This window comes from Monodon monoceros, unplaced genomic scaffold (genome assembly GCF_005190385.1).
Source record: "Monodon monoceros isolate NGI ecotype Baffin Bay Population unplaced genomic scaffold, NGI_Narwhal_1 Super_Scaffold_9, whole genome shotgun sequence".
Lineage (NCBI taxonomy): Eukaryota > Metazoa > Chordata > Mammalia > Artiodactyla > Monodontidae > Monodon > Monodon monoceros.
Window position 1 is genome coordinate 6,030,657 of NW_021703786.1, and position 8,250 is coordinate 6,038,906.

The following is an 8,250-nucleotide window of genomic DNA, read 5'->3' on the forward strand; positions in this document are numbered from 1 at the left end:
ATATAATTCCATTTTAGTCAGCTCTACTATCTCAGATGTTTGTCTTTTGAAATATGTTGAGACTGGCAGGATGTTAATTTCAATATGATAATGAACTTGTCTGTTTCTCACTTTGTATTTGTCCCTTTTTTCCCCCATGTATTGTGAAGCTTTATTATTAGGTACTATTATGCATTGAATTATATCCTCCCAAAATAGGGTGGCTCTAACGCTTTGGCAGCCAACGTAAGCAAAATATATGTTGGAGTCCTAACTCCTGATTTAGACATACAGTTTTGGAGGTATAATCAATTAAGATGGGGTCATTACGGTGGGCCCTAATTCAACATGATATAGGAAAATGCCATGTGAAGACAAATTCAGATGACACTGAAGGCAGAGATTGAACTGCTGTAGCTGCAAGCCAAGGGACACCAAAGATTGCCAGAAAATCCTCATAAGCTAGGAAGAAGCAAGAAAGGAGCGTTTGCTACAGATTCCAGAGGAAGCGTGGCCCTCCGATACCTTGATTTCAGACTTCCAGCCTCTAGAACTGTGAGAGAATAAATTTTTGTTTTACGTCTCCTAGTCTGTGGTACTTTGTTATGGCAACGCTAGGAAACTAATACAAGTACGTACACGTTAAGGATTTTATGTATTTTTTATTATTTAACCACTTGAAAGTCCCCCTTTATCTCTCATCATAATCTTTCTCTTAAAATCTACTTTGTCCAATAGCAACATAGTTACAGTAGTTTTCTTATCTTACTACTTGCATGGTATAGCTTTCTAACGTGTTAATTTCTTTTTTTTTTGTTTGCAGTACGCGGGCCTCTCACTGCTGTGGCCTCTCCCGTTGTGGAGCACAGGCTCCGGACGCGCAGGCTCAGCGGCCATGGCTTACGGGCCCATCCTCTTCGCAGCATGTGGGATCTTCCCGGACTGGGGCACGAACCCGTGTCCCCTGCATCGGCAGGCGGACTCTCAACCACTGTGCCACCAGGGGAGCCCTAACGTGTTAATTTCTATTTCTCTGTGTCTTTATGTTTAAAGTGTGTCTCTTGTAGACTGAACATATTTGGGTCTTGCTTTTTATGCAGTCTGACAAGCTCAGCCTTTTAATTAGTGTGTTTAGTCCATTTGTACTTAACATACTTATTGATTTTAAGTCCACCAAAATGCTACTTGTTTTTTGGTTGTCTCTTTGTGTTTTTTTTCCCTATGCTCCTCTTTTCCAGTCTTCTTTTGGACTAATCCAATATGCTATACATTTCATTTTCATTTCCTCTTATTGGCCTTTTGCCTATACTTCTATTTCTTTCTTTTTTTAACTTTTTATTTTATATTGGAATATAGTTTTTTTTTCCCAAAGGTCAATAACTGGACTTTAATGAATAATTCTGGTAAAAGCGTTTGTGCACAGATATGCAGGTATAAAACATATATCAAAAATGAACAAAAAGAGGGCTTCCCTGGTGGCACAGTGGTTAAGAATCTGCCTGCCAATGCAAGGGACACAGGTTCGAGCCCTGGTCTGGGAAGATCCCACATGCTGTGGAGCAACTAAGCCCGTGTGCCACAGCTACTGAGCCTGTGCTCTAGAGCCTGTGAGTCACAACTACTGAAGCCCATGCACCTAGAGCCCATGCTCTGCAACAAGAGAAGCCACCGCAATGAGAAGACCATGCACCGCAACAAAGAGTAGCCCCCGCTCGCCGCAAATAAAGAAAGCCTGCGCGCAGCAACGAAGACCCAACGCAGTCAAAAATAAATAAATAAATAAATAAAATGAACAAAAAGATTCCTTCTCTCCTTAAGTACATCTTAGAACAGCCATGACCAAGTTTAACTTGATATATGTTTCAGAGTTTAAAACCCAAGAAACTAACAAATTTTTGCACAAGTTTAACTTGAGACACATGCATTTATTGTCCTAACACTAGAAATACTTTCTTGACATTTGATTTGATACTCTTATTGGTAAGCTTTGCCTTTTAAAAGTTTTCCTGGGAGAAAATACAAGAAAAAAGTATCTATCCAGATTACCCATCACTCTTTGAACAATACTTAGGAATAACACAATCTTAAAATAGCTCAATTTTGAAAAACACTGAGAAAATGCTGGAGTGTTATTCTTATACTCAGGATCTCTTTTTGAAAAAGAAATGAGTATAAAAAAGTAATTTTGTCCTGACATTGGTGGGATGAGATACAATTTGTACTGTTCACAAATTCTACACACAGGACTGTCTGTTTTAAATAAGATCAACACTAATAGGGAACAAGAAGTAGAGAAGCCAACTTTAGGAGATGCATTCATTCCAGGGTACTTGGTTAATGCCTCTCGGGTTTTACCAGCATATCTCTGAAAGGAGATGCACAGCCTAATCTCACAGCTATTTAACAGTGATCACTTTCCTTATACACAGAAAATATGCTTACCTCTTTGAGAGCTCCAGTCTTGACTGCAAAGAAAAGGTTATTACAAGAACCCAATTCTAGGTGCCCAACTACATTTTGTCATCACAAATAGCTCTCAGTGTTTCTAAACAGGAGGATTAGTGGCATTGCGTGTAACATAATTCTTAGTTGTGGGGGACCATTCCAGACACTTAGCATTCCTGTCCTATTCATTAAAAACCAGCAGTTTTCAAGGTCGCTGTGACAAGCAAAAACATACCCATATGTTTCCAACTGCCCCTTAATGAGAATCACTGAGATCCAAGATTAAAATCTATTAACTTCCTGACTCCCACAGAAAGCAACTGCTTCATTACCTTCAGTAACAATGACTGAAGAGGAACACGTTGTTTAAAAAAACATTGTAATTAAATATTACTTTGGAAAGGCAAGCTGATTTCTTCACATCCACAGTGATCTGAAAGGATTAGATGCACATGTGCAAAACTTATTGTCCCCAAAGCACACATACAGTCACAGGAAAATGACTTTACCTTCTACTGGAAAATCTTACCCCATTTATCTTTAGTATAAAAATACGTCCACCCACTACAATAAGATAAAAAAACGTGTAGATCTTCTTGATAAATTCCCTCACACTGATGTTCCTGGAAACTGCTGTTGTCTTTGCTCCAAAACTTGCTAATATAATAGTTGTTGCTGTTTCTGTAAAAACCGCACCACTTCTGGACTTCTTAGTAAGAAGTCTTTTTTGATTTAACACTTGTTCTGAAAGAGCAGGTCTTGCAGGTTGATCCCCCGAAGATCCTGTTCTCTGTTTAATAGTAGAGAGTATACTCTCTGCGCTTTCCTCAAGTTTGACGTTTTCCGCGCTGCCAGCCTGGGCGGCCGCACTGCAATTCAGGGCTTGGTCACTTTTTCTTCTTCTTGTGCTTATCCTTGTACATCTTGTTGCGGTGTTTCTTGCACATCCAAGGCTTGCGCTGTTTGGCCACCTGGCTCGTGGTCTCGCTGCAGCCCTCGTAGGTGCAGGTCTTGCTCATGAGGCCCCCGCCGCTGCCCGCGCCGCTGCCCCGGCTCCGGGTTCCCGCGCTGCCGCCCTCTCCCCCAGAGTGGGTCTCTTCGTCCTCCAGATCCTCCAAACTAGCCGTGCTCTCGCCTCCCCCCGGGGTCCGAAGTGTCCAGCAGGTCTGTCTCATCTTCCCTCGCCTCCTCCTCGCCATCCCCCGCCACTTCGCACAGGTACCGAACGGGCTTGCCAGCCCTGGCGCTGCCCACCCAGGGCCGGAGCCTGCCGCAGGATGCATTTCGGCCGCAGCCTCGTCCTGCTCTCCACAGGGCCGCATCACCAGCAGGGTAAACTGTGAGGCCGCAGCCAGGACGGGGGCTGGAGCCAGGGCCTGGCCGGGGTCAGGGGCGGGGGCCCCGGGGCGGACCGTCCCGCTAGCGGCGCCGGCCCCGCGCCCTCGGCGACAGCCTGCACCTCCGTGCTGCTGAGACCTGGCGAGGGTCCACGACCCCAACCTTTCAGCACCTGCCGGGCCCAAGTGCACTTAGCAAACCGAGACCCGGGACCCGCGAGAGGAAAGGGGGCTGGAATATAGTTGATTAACAATGTTGTGTTAGTTTCAGGTGTACAGCAAAGTGATTCAGTTATACATATACATGTATCTATTCTTTTCCAAATTGTTTTCCCATTTAGGTTGTTACATAATATTGAGCAGAGTTCCCTGTGTTATACAGTAGGTTCTTGTTGGTTATCCATTTTAAATATAACATTGTGTACATGTCAATCCCAAACTCCCTAACTATCCCGTCTTTCAATTACATTTCTGGTGGTTGTTCTAGGGATTATAATTTGCATCCTTAACTCATCACAGTCCATTTAGAATGAATATATTAAATGAATGAATATGTAAAATATGAGAATCTTATTACATTAAAATTTTATTTACCACCTTTTTTGCTATTGTTGTCATGTATTTTACACAGACATACATAATAAACCCCACACTATCGTGAAAGTCATTAACAAGGAAGTCATTAGACTAGGGTGGCTCTAACGCTTTGGCCCCCAAAGTAAGCAAGCCAAAACCTAAGCCAGAGTCAATTTCTATAAATGCCTCAAGGGTAAAAAATCAAAACTTGAGAACAGCCAATCACAAACAGCCAACTAGACTTTCCCAGATAATGCAACTGCTCAAGCTAGAGCCAGTTAAATAATTTCCATGCTTTGCTCCTGTGACTGCTCTGTAAAAGCCTTTTCCCTTGGCTTCTGACAGTAGAGTGCCCTCTAACCAGTTTCAGTTTGGCACTGCCTGATTCAAATCAATGTTTGCTCCAATGAACTCTTCAAAAGTTTAATGTGCCTCAGTTTATCTTTTAACAGTATTATATTATTACATTTACTTTATTTTTTTATAAATTTATTTATTTATTTTTGGCTGTGTTGGGTCTTCGTTGCTGTGCGCGGGCTTTCTCTAGTTGTGGCGAGCTGGGACTACTCTTCGTTGCAGTGTGCGGCCTTCTCATTGCGGTGGCTTCTCTTGTTGTGGAGCATGGGCTCTAGGCGCAGAGGCTTCACTAGTTGTGGCACACAGGCTCAGTAGTTGTGATGCACCGGCTTAGTTGCTCCCCGACATGTGGGGTCTTCCCATACCAGGGCTCGAACCCGTGTCCCCTGCATTAGCAGGCGGATTCTTAACCACTGCGCCACCAGGGAAGTCCCCATTGTGGGTGATATATTTTAAGAAGTCTGAATTACATTGTCTTCCTTTAAAGGGTATTGATTTTTGTTCTGGTAGGTAGTTAAATTACAGGCATATCCTTTTGGCCATTTTAGCCTAGGTTTTGTTCTTTATTAGAGTGGGTGTATTTCAGTTTGGACCTTTTTTTTAAAAAAATTAATTTATTTATTATTTATTTACTTTTGGCTGCATTGGGTCTTCGTTGCTGCATGCAGGCTTTCTCCAGTTGGGTAGAGTGAGGGCTACTCTTTGTTGTGGTGTGCGGGCTTCAGTAGTTGTGTCACGTGGGCTCAGTAGTTGTGGCTTGTGGGCTCGCTAGTTGTGGCACACGGGCTTAGTTGCTCCACGGCATGTGGGATCTTCCCTGACCAGGGCTCGAACCTCTGTCCTCTGCATTGGCAGGTGGATTCTTAACCACTGCACCACCAGGGAAGTCCCTCAGTTTGGACTTTAATCTTAGGGCTCAGCCCCTAAACTAAGACATATTCCTGACTCCTAAATTATGTCTTTTCTGGAGTCTCACCTGAAAGTCCAAAGTGCTCATAGAAGTCTCTGCACTCTGGCTTGGCCAGACACTAATACCTCTCAAAACAGCTCAGAACAGCACAACCTCTAGTATCACCATTAAGCTCTCAGCCCACAACAGATCGTCTTTGCTAGGCCTCACAGAACCTCACCCCTGTGCCTGTGCAGCCTAGCCCTCACCCAGGGACCATGGTGAATTCCTGTGCAACTTCCTCTTCTTTAATAACCTGCCCCCAATTTTCAGCTGCTTTAGTAGCCCAGTAACCCACTCCCTGCCCCCTCAGCTCACAGCAAGCCATCCTTCCACTTAGGATTCACCTCCATGCACCATAGAAGAAATCTGCGATGATTGTGAGGCTGGCTTCACATGTTTCTCATCTCTCCAGTATCATACCCCTACACCAACCATCTTTTGCTTGAAAAAAGGTGCATCACATATCTCGTTCCGTTCTATAGTTGTTCAGTGAGAGGGAATCTTGTGCCAATTACTCTGTTATAGCCAGAGGTGGACATTATTATGTCTTTTTTTACTTTTTTAAAAAAAATTATCTTCTCATTTCTAATTTCTCTTTATTTATTTTATTTATTTGTTTTGGCTGCATAGGGTCTTAGTTGCAGCATGCAGGATCTTTGTTGAGGCATGTGGGAATCTTTCTTGTGGCACAGGCTCTTCATTGTGTCCCACAGGCTTCTCTCTAGTTGTGGCATGAGGGTTTTCTCTCTCTAGTTGGGGTGCTCGGGCTCCAGGGCACGTGAGCTCTGTAATTGCAACACACAGGCTCTCTCATTGAAAAGTGTGAGCTCAGTAGTTGTGGCGCACGGGCTTAGTTGCCCTGCGGCATGTGGGATCTTAGTTCCCCGACCAGGGATCGAACCCACGTCTCCTGCATTGGAAGATGGATTCTTTACCACTGGACCACCAGGGAAGTCCCCTATTCTGTCTTTTTTGACATCAGATTCTTTCAGAACTTTTGTTTCCCATGTTTTTCGTTTTTGTTTTTTAAATATTTGTTTATTTTGGCTGCACTAGGTCTTCGTTGCAGCACATTGGGTCTTCGTTGCGGCATGCAGGATCTTTTAGTTGCGGCATGTGGGTTTCTTAGTTGTGGCACGTGGACTCCTAGTTGTGGCATGTGAACTCTTAGCTGTGGCATGCATGTGGGATCTAGTTCCCCAACCAATGACTATGTGTCCCCTGGGTTGGGAGCATGGAGTCTTACCCACTGGACCACCAGGGAAGTCCCTGTTTCTCATGTTTTTGATGCTCCTTTCTGCTGGGGCCCTAAGCTTAGGCCTAGCCCACCCTTTGGATAATCCAGCACCACCCTGTCTCCTATTCCAATTTTTTCCCACTCTATCTTCTAATCCTAAAAATGGATTAAGATCAAGAGAATAAGGAGACAAGCCACAGAATGGGAGAAAATATTGGCAAAACACATGGCTGACAAAAGACTGTTACTCAAAGTATACAAAGAACTCTTAAAACTCAATAATAAGAAAACAAACAACCCAAATAAAATATGGGAAAAGACCTGAACAAGCATTTTACCAAAGAAGATATACAAATGTCAAATAAGCATATGAAAAGGTGCTCCACGTGATATGTCACCAGGGAAATGCAAATTAAAGCAAAGAAATACCAGTCTGCATTGATTAGAATGGCCCAAATCTAGAAGCCTGACAACACCCAACGGGAACTCTCCTTCATTGTTGCTGGGAATACAAAAATGGTACAGCTACTTTGGAACAGTTTAGCAGTTTCTTACAGAGCTAAACATCGTCTTACCATTCAATTCAGCAGTCATGCTCATTGACATTTACCCAAAGGAGTTGAAAATTTATATCCACACAAAAGCCTACACACAGATATTTATTTCAGCTTTATGCATAATTGCCACAAGTTGGAAGCAGTCAAGATGTCCTTCAGTAGGTGAATGGGTAAATAAACTTTGGTACATCCAGACTATGGAATATTATTCAGCTAAAAAGAAATAAGCCATCAAGTTATGACATGGAGGAAAGTTAATGTGTATTACTAAGTGAAAGAAGCCAAGGCTACACACTGTATGATTCCAATTATATGACTTCTTGGATAAGGCAAAATATATGGAGACTCTACAAAGGATTAGTGGTTTCCAGAGGATTTTTAAGGTTATGAAACTATTCTGTGTGATACCATAATGGGGGGTACATGTCATTTAGTAATACATTTAGTAAATGCATTTAGTAAAACCCATAGACTGTACAACACCAAAGTGAACCTTAGCATAAACTATGGACTTTGAGTGATAATGATGTATCTATGTAGGTTCATCAATTGTAACAAATGTACCACTGTGGTCTCTGATGTTGCATGTGGGGGGTCAGGGGTAGGTGGGAACTCTCCCACAGTACAGTTTTTTGCTGTGACCCTAAAACTGCTCTAGAAAGAAAGTCTATTTTGAAAAATGGATTAGGAGTCAAAATGATGCTGGATTAAACAAATGCTAGAGGGAACTCCAGCTAAAGTAAATGTAACACACTTAGGGAATTTCCAGGAGAATGTGTTGTTTACATGGGTAATGAAGCCATCTAAAGC

General features: G+C 42.8%; 1 pseudogene; it reads right to left on the minus strand.

Moving 5' to 3' along the window:
* Nucleotides 1-3,033: 3,033 nt before the first annotated feature.
* On the minus strand, nt 3,034-7,477 carry LOC114888923 (annotated as a pseudogene).
* Between the last annotated feature and the right edge of the window lie 773 nt (nt 7,478-8,250).